This window comes from Plecotus auritus, assembly GCF_963455305.1.
Source record: "Plecotus auritus genome assembly, chromosome: 1".
Taxonomy (NCBI): Eukaryota; Metazoa; Chordata; class Mammalia; order Chiroptera; family Vespertilionidae; genus Plecotus; species Plecotus auritus.
Genome location: NC_137770.1, coordinates 111931335 through 111945362, shown reverse-complemented (window position 1 = coordinate 111945362; position 14028 = coordinate 111931335). Strand labels below are relative to the sequence as shown.

Genomic DNA, 14028 nt, shown 5'->3' with positions numbered 1-14028 from the left:
ATCCTCGGGTGAGACCCCCTTCACCCTGTGCCCATCCCCTCCCCAGGCCTTCCCTGCACTACTGTCTGTCCATGGGCTATGCATATATGCGTGTAAGTTAATTGGTTAATCTCTTCCTGCCTCCCTGCCTTCCCTCTGAAATATGTCAGTCTGTTGCATGCTTTAATGTCTCTGGATAATTTTTTTTTTATCAGTTTATTTTGTTCATTAGATTCCACATATAAGTGAGATCATGTGATACTAGTCTTTCTCTGAGTGGCTTATTTCACTCGGCATAATACTCTCCAGGTCCCTCCATGTTGTATCAAATGGTAAGAGATCCTTCTTTTTTTTTTAAGAAAAAATATGTTTTTATTGATTTCAGAGAGGAAGGGAGAGGGAGAGAGAGCTAGAAAATAGAAACATCAATGATGAGAAAGAATCATTGATCTATTGCGTACCTGTAGGGAGTGTGCCCTGACCCGGAATCAAACCATGACCTCCTGGTAAAGAGTTAATGCTCAACCAACCACTGAGCAACACTGGCTGGGTGTTCCTTCTTTTTCACAGTTGCTTAAGTATTCCATATGTAAGTGTACTATAGTTTTTTAATCCATTCATCTACTGATGGGCACTTGGGCTGTTTCCAGATCTTACCTATTCTAAATCAGCGGTCGCCAGCTGGTGGTCCGGGAGGTCTGAAAGGTTGGTGACTGCTGTTCTAAATAACATGTCTTTTTAAAAAATATTTTTATTGATTTCAGAGAGGAAGGGAGAGGGATAGAGAGATAGAAACACCAATGATGAGAGAGAATCACCGATCGGCCACCTCCTGCACACCCCCTACTGGGCAACTTTGCAGATTGCCTCTTGCACTCTGGGACCCCTTGGGGGATGTTGGACTGCCAATTTCGGCCTGATCCCTGCAGGCCAGGCTGAGGGACCCCACCTGCTGGAGGGAACCTGCTCACTCTGCAGATGCCCTTTGAGCCCTGGTGCTGCCTCCAGGTGCGGCCGGTCAGGGAGGGACCACTGGAGGTTGGCTCCAGGGCATGTCTGGCCCATCTCGCCCAGCCCCGCCCCACTGGCTACCTTGTAATTAATTTCCTTTTAATGTTCATGAATCAGTGCACCAGGCCTCTAGTTTTTAATAGATACTTATATGTTGCCATTTTTATTCTTTATGCCTGTGTTCCCCTCTTTCTCTGTCCATTTCTTCTTCTTACAACAGTCCCTTTAACATTTCTTGCAGTGCTGGTTTGGTGGTGATAATCTCTTTTAGCCTTTTTTTTTTTTTTTTTTGTCTCCATAGCTGCTTGTTTCACTGCTAGATAGAGTGGTCTTGGATTCAATCCCTTCGTTTTTATTACTTTGTATACTTCATGTCAGTCCTTTCTGGCCTGAAGTGTTTCTATTGATAAATAAGCTAACAGTCGAATGGGAGCTCCCTTGTAGGTAAGTTTCTGTCTCTCTTGCAGCTTTTAAGATTCTTTCTTTGTCTCTAATGTTTACCATTTAAATTATAATGTGTCTTGGTGTGGGTCTTTTTTAATTCATTTTGATTGGGACGCTCTGTGTTTCCTGAATTTGAGTGACTTTTTCCTTCACATGGTTAGGGAATTTTTCTGTCATTATTTCTTCAAACAGGTTCTCTATTCCTTGCTTAGATTCTTCTTCTTCTGGAACTCCTCTTATTCAGATGGTGTTACCTTTCATGGTTTCTCAAAGATCTCTTAAACTCCCCTCCTGCTTTTTAATTGTTTTTCCAATTGCTGCTCTGAATGGGTTTATTTTTCTACCCATGTTCTATTTGCTGATTCGGTCTTCTGCTTCTTCTAGCCTACTATTGATTCCTTCCAGGGTATTTTTATTTTATATGTCATTCTTCATTTCTGCTTGATTCTTATTCATGTTTTCTACCCCCCCCTTTTTTATTTTTATTTTTATTTTTTTAAAAATATATTTTATTGCTTTTTTACAGAGAGGAAGGGAGAGGGATAGAGAGTTAGAAACATCGATGAGAGAGAAATACCGATCAGCTGCCTCCTGCACACCCCCCACTGGGGATGTGCCCGCAACCAAGGTACATGCCCTTGACCGGAATCGAACCTGGGACCCTTCAGTCCGCAGGCCGATGCTCTACCCATTGAGCCAAACCGGTTAGGGCTACCCCCCCTTTTTTTAATGCTAGTATAATTCTCATTAAGTTGCCTAATCTCATTAAATTGCTTCTATTTTTCATTAAGTTGTTTGAGTACCCTTTTAACCATTACTTTGAATTCTTTATCTGACAGAATGCTTGCTTCCATTTCATTTATTTCCTTTTCTGGTGATTTCTCCTTTTCTTTCATTTGGGGGTTGTTTCTTTGTCTCCCCATTTACGCTGTCCCTTTGTATTTGTTTCTGTGTATTAGATCAAACTGTTATACCCCCCAGTGTTTGTGCAGTGGTCTTATGTCATAGGTGTTCTTTTGTACCCAGTGGTGCAGTCTCTTAGATCTAATGGGCTTGGTGCTCTAGGAATGACCCTTGTTTGAGTTATTTGGGTTCTCAGGTTGTAATTGGGTCATGAATGTTGTTGTCCCATTTTTTGATGGAATCTGTTCTCAGTATGGCTGATTGAGGCTCACCTCTTACCACATAGTGCAAGCTCTTATGGAGATGCTGGCAGAACAAAACTAAATACAACAAAATAAAACATGAAACAAAATAGAAATGTTCACAAAACCCCTACAACAACATCAAAAGCAACCACAAAATAAGAGAGAATTAGGAAAGAGAAGAGAGAGCAAGAATGATAGAAAAAAATGGAAAAAATGAGAAAAAAACAGAAGAAAAAGGATTATGAAAGGGTGGAGGTATAATAAAGTAAATAAGACAACAGAATAGAGGAAGGAAGACTGTATAAAAGAAAGAAGGAAGAAAAAATTTTGAAAAGGAAGATAGAGGAGAAATCGGATCGACACAAAATAAGAAAATGAAAAAAAGATGAGAAAGCAGGAGGAAAAGTAAAAAAATTGAGTAGGAAAAGGGAAGAGAAAAATTAGATATATGAAAGAAACAATAGAGACTAAAATAATAAATCAATAATTAGATGCAGAAGATAAATAAAAAGATGAAAAAAAAAAGGAGAAGAAAAAAAGTGAAGTGGCATTTGTCTCAGTAGAGTTTAGTGTCTACTCTTCTGCTGATGACTGAGTGACTGTTCTGTTCACCAATTCTGGGCTTCCTGGGAGGTACTTAGGTTCTAACCACTGTCAGAAACTGTCTTCCTTTGGCTTTCAGCAACCTTTTTAAAGCTCCAAGCATTCCACAGTTTTTGTCTGTGTCCACTACTTGAATGCACACAGGAGGGGCCAAGCTGCCCTTAAAGCAGGTTTGTTAGCAGCATGGGGCACAGGACTGGGTCAGCAAACTTCCCTAGGTTCTCCAGGCTCCGCCTCCTCTTGCTTTTGTCTGCTAGCTAGCTGTCAATATTAATCACTCACAAGTCTGTTTCTGAAAGGGCTTTAGGGGGAATTAGGAGTATGTATAGACTTCTGGGTCTCCTGTGTGAGGGAGGGGCTATTCAGATTTCAGGGAAAAAGTGGTGTGTGTATTTCCCTGTCCTAGAGCTACTCCTTTCACGGTGTCCCAGAGTATTATTACTCTGCCCTTGGCTAGTGGAGATCCCTGTAAGCAGTCCAGTGGAATCGGCTGGAAAACTGGAGTTCCTATCAGTTCTCTCATGAGGGGGAAGCACCAATAAGGTCCCACCCCCAATCCAGTTACTGATGCTTCCTGAGACTGTTCAAACCTGTAGACTTGGCCTCTGATGCCATCTCCTCTGCAAAAGTGGCGATGGCAGGGTGTGGCAGTCAGGGCTCCGGAGGTTGTGGTGGGCTGTATCACCTAGGGTGGATTTTTTTTCTCCTGAGCTGTGACTTCTGGAAGGGCCTATTTGGTTTTGGGTGTGTGTGACTGAATACAGGGCTCCCAGCTGCCTCTTTTCCACATCTCCCCCCAATGCTTCCCACCCCAGCACCACTATCCCTCAAGCAAAGGCTAGGATGAGTAGCTGTTAATGAAACTCCTGCTGTGCTCTGGGTTTAAGAAAACAAAAACAAAAAACGGAGGCTTTCTCTCAAAAGAGCTCTGGTCTACTAAGCCCAGCCTGGTTTCTGGGCCTCCATCTTCTCAGAAATAATCCTCTCATAGCCAAGCAATCCCTCCTCACTCTCGACTTGCTGCCCTGTGAAAGCTCTCATGACCTCTCCCTTCCTACCAGTCTCCAGGTGTTCTCTGTCCTTCCTTGATATAAATCTCCTCAACTGGACCTCAGTAGGTAATTTCAGGTGAATGTTCCCCAATTTAGTTTTATTTCCAGTCTGGCCCTGGGAGGAGGTGCAAGAAAGGCCTGCCTATTCAGCTGCCATTTTCTCTCCCCCCTCAATTAGGCCTTTTAAAAAAATAGGTTTTTAATGATTTTTTTTTTTTTAGACAGCAAGGGAGAGGGAGAGAAACATCAGTTGACTACCTCCTGCATGCCCCCTACTAGGGATCGAGCTGCAAGCGGAGCCTGATTCAGAATCGAACCAGTGACCTTCTGGTGTACAGGAGACGCTCAACCAACTGAGGCACACTAGCCAGGGCTGAGTAGGCCCTTTTTAATTGGTAAAGTCAAGTTCTTCAGTTCTGGGATATGTGGACGAAAAAGGAGTTCTATGGAAAGTAATCTCACAGGGTAATCTGATCACAAATTCCTAACTGGAGGTCATGATGGGTAGTCATGCCCCAGGCATATTATTTCTTTAGTAAAAAGCTTATCTTTACCTTAAGCAAGCCCTAACCATTGTTTCTGTGCATTTAGATTTATGCATGTTTAAAATACCTTTTTTCAGACCCTTTCTTATAATGCAGGCAGGGGTGAAGGGTAGGGAACATTGGCCAGTGGGCAGTGTAAGGTCATCAAAATAATTTGGTCTGTCCCTGCCAAGGCATTAGGGTGAGTTAATTAAATGCTTGACCAAATATAGCAGGCTAGTTTTTAAGTTGATAATTTTGTATGGCCTTTGAATGATATAAATATCCAAATGGCCCTTGGTAGAAAAAAGGTTCCTTACCCCTTACCACATTTTGATTAGACATTTATACAACTATGTGCAATCACCCCAATAAATCTAGCACCCATCTGACACAATACATAGTTATTATAATACTAGAGGTCCAGTGCACGAAATTTGTGCACAGGTAGGGTCCCTAGTGGCTGCCGGCTGCCAGCCGGGGCCTGCCTTCATTCCGCACCACCTCCTGGTGGTCAGCACACGTCATAGAGATCGATCGAACTCCTGGTTGGTTGAACTCTCAAGGGGACACGTTGCAATTAGGCTTTTATATATATAGATTATTATTTTGATTACAGTATTGACTATATTCCCTATGCTATACTTTACATTTCCATGACTTTTTATACTTGGCACTTTGTACATCTTAAAGAACATGCAATCTTAAAGTGTAAACTGATACCTGCCTTGCTTTCTCCCACCTTCCTGTAATCTTGGTTATGTTCCCTCCTTAATCTTAAATGCATAAAAGGAACTGCAAAATGTTATTCTCTGAAGCATTTTTTTCAGTCTGTTGAGGTCTTGCTTCCAGGCATATCCTCTGTTTGACTCAAATAAATTTCTATAGAAATTCTCTATAGGCCTGGAAGTGCGTGTGTGCGTGTGTGTGCGTGTGTGTGTGTGTGTGTGTGTGTGTATAATATATATATTTAATAATATTGTCTCTAATTTTTTAAAATGCATACTGTTTGGATCTTAGACCTCTTAGATTAATACTGACTTTTTAGTTTTCTTAATTTCTTTCATGTAGTTCCCTCCATATTTATGAAACTTGATGATTTTTTTTACCTTTTTACTTTAGAAAATTGCAAACATATGCAAAGAATGAGTAGCATAATAAACTCTTATGTACTTGTCACTTATCCTCAATAATTATCTATTCATAAGCAAACTATTTAATTTTAAAGCAAATCTCAGATAGCATTTCATTTTTTAAAAATATGTTTTTATTGATTTTTAGAGAGGAAGGGAGAAGGATAGAGAGACAGAAACATCAATGAGAGAGAATCACTGATTGGCTGCCCGCTGCGTGCCCCCACTGGGGTCCGAGCCTGCATCCTAGGCATGTGCCCCAGCCAGGAATTGAGCCAGTGACCCCCTTGTTCATGTGTTAACACTCATCCATTGAGCCACACTGGGCTGGGCAGGACTGTCATTTAAAAAAAGACTCATTGTGCCTTGATCGGGTAGCTCAGTTGGTTAGAGTGTAATCCCGATACACCAAGATTTTGGGTTCAATTCCCTGTAGGGCACATACCAGGTGTACCGGTTAATAATGAGGATTTTGTAATCAAAGAAAACACGGTAATTTCAAGAGAAACATCAAAAGTGCTTTATTCAAAGTAATGTCCATTGCTAGCTACACATTTCCCCCATCTTCCAGGTAATTTGTGGATACTGCCCCAGTAGAACTTTTCTTGTTTTGAGGCAAACCATTCAGAGACCCAAGTTTCCACTTCTTTGTACATTTTGAAATGCTGCTCAGAAAGTGCATGTGCCATCGATTGGAACAAGTGGTAATCTGAAGGAGCAAGGTCTGGAGAATACGGTGCGTGGGTTAATACTTCCCAGGCAAGATCTTTAAACGTGTCTTCAACTGGTTTTGAAGTGTGTGATGGTGCGTTATCATGAAGCAAAATTACTTTGCCGTGTCTTCTGGCACATTCTGGTAGTTTCGCGATCAGAGCGTGGTTCAAATTGATTATTTGTTGTCGGTAGTGATCAGTATTAACCGGTTCACCTGGTTTTAGAAGCTCATAATACACCACACCTTCCTGATTGTACCAAACGCAGAGCATTGTCTTCTTTCCGAAGTGATTTGGCCTTGCAGTCGATGTTGATGGTTGATCTGGATCAACCCATGATTTTGTGCATTTGGGATTCTCAAAATAAATCCACTTTTCATTGCCAGTCATAATTCGATGCAAAAAAGACTTTCTTTTGTGCCGTTGAAGCAACATTTTACTGATGACTTTTTGGTTTTTCATTTGTCTTTCGTTCAGTTGATGTGGCACCCGTTTTCCTTCCTTTAAAATCTTTCCCATTGCTTGTAAACGATTGGAAATCGTTTGCTGAGCAATGTTTAATCCTTCTGCAAGTTGTTTTTCAGTTTGACATGCATCTTCATCCAATAATGCTTGTAATTGTTGGTTTTCAAACATATTCAGTTGACCTGGACATTCTTTGTCTTTCACATTGAAAGCATCACTTTTTTTTTTTAATTTTTAAAATATGATTTATTTTCATAAAAATATGTCTATCATATAATTGAATACAATTTATAATATACAGCATAAGGCATTATTATAGTTTTATTTAAAGTTATACTTAACTTTTGAGAAAAGTCAAGAAAGATCACTTTTTTTTTTGAAAGCATCACTTTTAAAGCGTTCACAAGTATTTTGAGATGGAGTATGTTCACCATAAGCTTCCTGAAGTATACGATAACTTTCAGCAGCACTTTCCTTCAAAACAAAGTGATGAATTATAACTTCCCACAAATGCTCTTTTTTTTGGCACGAAATTAGACATTCTTAAGTGTAAAAATATCTATGATGTTAACACCTTCAGAAGATTTGACTTATGAACTTTTGAAGCTTGCTGTCAATACAACAAAATAGCGTACATATCAAATCGCATATATATCAACATATGTGTAACTCCATCTACTGGAAAAAATCCGCATTATTAACTGGCACACCTGGTAGAAGAATCAACCAATGAATGCATAAATAAGTGGAACAACAAGTTGATTTTTCTCTCTCTCCCTTCATCTCGCTCTCTAAAATTAACAATAATAAAAGGGCCTCATTTTAGAATTATTATTATTATACAAATGAATTCTTTAAAGTCAAATATCCCACCAGTATATATTTTTTAATCCCACCAGCATTTTAAAAGTGTTAAATCTGCCCAGCCAGCATGGCTCAGTGGTTGAGCATCGGTCTGTGAACCAGAAGGTCACACATAGTTCAACTCCCAATCAGGGCACATACCTGGGTTGCGGGCTCTATCCCAGGTGGGGTTGTATAGGATAGTGGTTGGCAAACTGCGGTTCGCGAGCCACATGCGGCTCGCGAGCCGTGGTTTGCCGCTCTGTTGACTAATGAGTTTGCCGACCACTGGTATAGGAGGCAGCCGATCGATGCTTGTCTCTCATCATTGGTGTTTCTATCTCTCTCTTCCTCTCTGAAATCAATAAAAATATATTAAAAAAAAATAAAAGTGTTAAATCTAGATCCAAATAAGGTTAATCACAGTGTGATTCATTAATGTCCCTTTTAGTCTGTTTTAGGACAGTTCCCCGTTCATATGTCTCTCTCTACTTTTCTCCTCTCTGTCTCTTATGTGTGTGCATAGTTTATTGAAGGAATTTGATATTCCAGGAGTTACCTACAGACTGGATTTTGCCGTCTTGCAGGTTGAACATTAGTAATGCTTGTATATATGATATATATATATACACATATGGACATATGATGTGTATATGTACATATATATGTAATGAAAAGTATACAGAAGGCATTTAATAAATGGTAGTTAACAATAATGCATTTTCCTCTCATCAGTAAATATGTATAGCAACTGTAACTTTAATTGTCAAAATTGTTATAAGAAAACTTTGTAAAGAGAGCTTACTAATCCAGTTTTAAAAACCACTTCCCTCAAAATTATTGATATTAAACAAGGCATTTTGATTGTGGGGAAGTCATTGTTTGTCATGCCAAACATAGTAGAATGGATCCAGATACAGGCAAATGAAATAGTACTAAGATTAAGGAAATCCTATGTATTACTATGGAATACTTTCCCAGGGTACTGTTAACTGAATATACTATTGAGTAAAACAGATACAAAATATGTATATGTGATTTGTATAAAGGGGCAGAATTACAAATCCTATATGTGTAAATTATACCCAGACATATATATTGCCTCTGGGGGGAGCTGGTGACTAGAGCATAGGAGTGAAAGGGACACTGAAATTTCAGATTTTGCAATCATGTAAATATACCTATTCTTCCCTCCTTCATTAAATTGCACTAAAGTTTTTGATAGAATTTTGATTTCACTTTTTAAATGTATAACATCTTTATTGAGATGTACTTCACATACGATCAAGTGTACCCATTTGAAGTGTACAATTCAGTAGTTTTTAGTACATTTACAGAATTGTGCAACCATCATGACAATCAATTTTAGAACATTTTTATCACCTAATTTAGCAGTTACTTTCCATATCTCTCCAAGTCCCTTAGCTCCTGGCAACCACTAAAACCCTTTCTGTCTCTACAGATTGATCTATTCTGCATATTTCATGTAAATGAAATCAAACAGTATATGAACCAACTTCATTCTCCAAGTATAATGTTTTTGAGGTTCATCCATGTCGTAGCATCTGTTAGTGCTTCATTACCTTGTATTGTGGAATAGCAATCATTTGTATGGGTATACTACATTTTTATTTATCCATTTATCAATTTATAGACATTGGAGTTATTTCTACTTTCTGGCCTTTATGAGTATAGTAGGTCCTCGTGTTACAGACAACCGGAATAAATCAAGCAATGCTCGGAGAGTTTGGAGTCACACTTTATTCACCGGTGGGCTCAGAGAAAATGAATTCAAATTCAAAGCAGAGCTACAAGCAGAACTTCCCTTTTTATTAAAGAGCCAGCCCTATGTGTGCTTAGTGGTTATCTCGCTGGTGGCCTTGAAAACAGCACAGTTCTATCCAATTAAAAAATGCACCTGGCATGGCATTGAGAGTATGGGCATATTTAGTCTCTGACCTACAAGGTCAGACAGCTAAGTTTATCGTCCTCATTATTCAAGCAGGCTGGAAAGCAAAGTTATTATTATTATTTTTTAGAATAAGAGGCCGTCTAAAAAAATAGCAGAGAATTCCAAACAGTAGTTTTACAATATAGGGGTTAGCCTTCTCACTCGGTTACAGAGATCCGCGCCTATGGTGCGATTTTTGCCATAAGTCGGAACCCACCTACATAAGCACCTACGTCACTCATGTGGAACACATACACAGCAGTAATGAAGTGACACAGTAAAAAAAATTTAAAAGAAAGATAACAATTCCTGACCTTTACTTGTGGTAAATAAATAATAAAAAACATAAAGCACATATGTACATACATCGAAATGATGGAACTTTTTTTTCTTTATTTTTTAAATTTCTTTATTGATTAAGGTATTACATATGTGTCCTTATCCCCCCATTACCCTCCCATCCACCCCACTCATGCCCTCACCCCCCTGTTGTCTGTGTCCATTGGAACTTTTTTTTTTATAAATGAATGGGAGATGGCAACGTAACCACGTAACGACGTACGTCCAGTCCGACGTAACCTGAGGACTGCCTGTAATGCTGCTTTGAACATTTGTGTATAAGTTTTTGTGTGGACATGTTTTCTCTTGAGTATATATACTTAGGAGTTGAATTGCTGGGTCATATGGTAACTGTGTATATAAATCACTTTTGTAATTATTTAATTTACTACTATTGATAGTTTAGAAATGGAGCTCTAGTGAGAAAATCTAATCTACAAATTGTTTTCAAATAAAGGAAAAAGTTTAAAATATTATAGTTAATATTGGCATGTTATCTGAAAACATAATTAAACATGAATTTTTACTTTGCCTTTTAAAAATATTTAGAGCCTGTGATTTATTTTTAGGACCCATAACATTCATGGGCCCTAGGCACAGTACCTATGTGCCAAAGAGTTAAAAATACCAACATTGCACTAGTGGAAGACTCAGAAGAAAGCTAGAGGAGATTGTGGTAATTCGAGATTTGAACTTTGCCAGATACTCAATGGGACATAATTTAACTGAAAGTGGATGGAAGTGGTCCTGGCAAGACATCAGGAATAGGACCATGATGTCCCTAGTTAGGTATAGGAATGAATAAGACTCATATTTTTATGAGTTGTCTGACAGCTTGAGAGGCAGAGAAGAATAGTGCAGTGGTCATGGTCCTTTCTTTAGCCTTTCTCTTTCACATCCTTACATAAATTCTCCATGAATAAATTATCACTTAAACAATTTAAATAAAATGAAAGAACTTACATTTTTTCATTTTATGTACTTTTTTTATTGGGCAAGCAGACAATTTTAGCATACTTTCTGTTATTGGTTTATTAGCTTTTTAAAATATAATTTTATTGATTTCAGAATGGAAGGAAGAGAGAGATAAAAACATTAATGATTAGAGAGAATCACTGATCAGCTGCCTCCTGCATGCCCCCTACTGGGGATCGAGCCTGCAACCGGGCATGTGCCCTTGACTGGAATCGAACCAGGACCCTTCAATCTGTAGGCCGACGCTCTATTCACTGAGCCAAACCGGCTAGGGTGGTTTGTTAGCTTTTAATGTGTTTCACTGGGCTTGTGCTTCTCTCATCTTGGCTTCCATATATTTCATTCATCTAAGAATGGATTATCACTACACTTGTATCCATTCTATCATAAATCTGCTGGTCTCTGCAGAGAAGTCTGTGATAGTGATTCTGTCAAAACTTGATAAGGCTAAAAGACAATCTCTGCAACCATTAAAATAATTTTAAGCAGTGTGTATAATATCCCATTTTTATAAGGGGAGAAAAGTAATGTGAAGGGGACATTGCCAACTTTCTGGTATACAGTTATAAAATAGTCCCTACCCTTAAGAAACATTTAGATAATTACAGTAGAGGTAAGCATAGAGTTCTCATGTAATACGTAAAATACCTTACCTAGCTTAAGTGGACTCAGTTTAGGTTTAAAAACAGATACACTGGACCAAGGCTTTAATGACAGTAAGAGTTAGTTGAATGGGTGCAAGGTGGAGGTAGGAAAGAGAAGAATTTTAGGTGTAGAAAACAAAGGTAAAGGCAGGGTGTGTGAATCAGTTCACTGATCTCTAAGCACAAGTTACTTGATTATGTTGTTGAGGAGTGTCCCATAAGAAGAAGCTGGAGAGGTGCTTTAGTATAAGTAGGGTCAAATCATGGAAGTTCGGTGTGCCATGTTGACATTAAACTGAATGCTGTGTATAGTGGAAATTATTTTAAAAAAAGGGTAACATGCTCAACTTTTTGGTTTAGGTAGGTTATTTTTGTCTTTGAGTGCCTGATCTGATATTCTAATCTTTTTGAAGGTCAAAAACTTTGTTTATTGATTACTGTATCCTCAGAGCCTAGAATAGTACCTGGCAAATATTTAAGTATTCCCTAAAAATGTTAGTAAGGCAGTATAGTTGCATAAAGCAGTTTGAGAGCGTGGGCTCCCACACAGGCCTGAATCTTGATGCCACCATTAAATAGCTCTGTGACCTTGAGCATATTTCTTAACCACTTAGTTTTCTTATCTAGGAAATGTAAAGAACAGTAGGACCTACCTAATCAGATAAAATGAGTTTATATAAAGCACTTAGAATAGTGCTTGGCTCATATTAACTGTTATTATTTCTTTTATGAATGAAAGATACAATACAAACTAGAGCTGCTAAGAGCTTGCTCCCGGAGCATATGCAGAGTTACATAGTAAGGGATGGAGTTAAGAAATATTCAGAAACACAGTTGGTTAGGAAGTGGTAAATAAGGATGAGAAGGAATTAAGGTTAATTCCCTGATGTAAAGCTAGAGCTTTAGGTTTTCTCTCCAGGGTTCCTGTCCCCTCCACAACCCTCAACACACACACACACAGAGTTACTAGTAAATGATGACTGATTTATTCTAGTTAGTATAGGAAATTTAAGGCCAGGAGGTGAAGTCTCTGGTATGTTGAGGAAAGCATTGATGAATTGTGCACACCCTCTTTTGGATTTTTGTTTGGTTTTTCTCTGATTCCTTTTCTTTCTCTTTCTTGAAGTCTATTTCTTAGACTCCTTTTGAGTTCTTTTCTTCACAGGACAGAAACACAAGAAGGGCCTAGGACCACCTTCATCTATTTTCCTTCCTTGTCTCCTTTTCTCTTTCTCTTTCTGTCCCCTCCCAAACCCCATTATTTTCCTAGCCTCTTTTTGCCACAGAGGGAGACCAGAGAACAGATGTGTCTTCCTTGTTTGGCCTGGCTACAGACTAGCTTGGTGTTTCACAATCCCCAGTAATAAGGGAAAACTAAATATGTTTTTCGTAGTACCAGAAATTATTCTCTTGTGCACTTAAATTTAACTTTAAAAGGTTTCTCTTTTAATTCTGTTCTTTTTTGTGATATTGAGAAAGATTTGAATCTAGCTTTTGAAGCAAGTTTCTATAATCTTGGGACCTTTTTTGTTTCAGAAACCAGCTAACTCCTAGAATACAGCTTGTCTGCTAGGCAAAAGGAGTCTTTTAGTTCACTATTAGGCTGGTCAAGTTCACCTGAGCCAAGGGTTCCAAGCTAGAGTTGTGCTGTTCATTAGAGTAGTGGGGCTGGAATAGCCTGAGAATCTGAGGAGCAACCCTGCTTTCTTTCTTTTTTTTTTTTTTTAAATATATTTTTATTGATTTCAGAGAGGAAGGGAGAGGGAGAGAGAGATAGAAACATCAATGATGACAAGGAATCATTGATTGGCTGCCTCTTGCACGTCCCCCACTGGGGATCGAGCCCGCCCTTGACCGGAATCGAACCCGGGACCCTTCAGTCCGCAGGCCGATGCTCTATCCACTGAGCCAAACCAGCTAGCGCCCTGCTCTTTCTTTGAAATCTTTACCTTAATGGTTTATGTGAATTGTGCATTCTACTCTAGAATTCATCTTAGTTTGTTTTACTATACATTTTCATTTCCTTCCTAATATTTTACCTAAACTGATGCTCCGGGAAGATAATTCCTTCTGTTTTCTTATGTGTTTTCCTGGCCCCCTGCATACCACCTCATTTTCCAGCTTTAAGGATTTAGCCAAAACCTTTTTATTAAGTGTCTCTTGCATATTTCTCATGGTGGCAGATGGCCTTTGGCTAACTGGGT

The 14028-nt window shown here is 38.9% G+C and overlaps 1 protein-coding gene across 3 annotated transcripts in view; it reads left to right on the top strand.

Moving 5' to 3' along the window:
• Nucleotides 1–14028, top strand: part of CUL2 (cullin 2) — a 156428-nt gene that overhangs the window by 19668 nt on the left and 122732 nt on the right. The gene's annotated exons all lie outside the window — the stretch shown is intronic.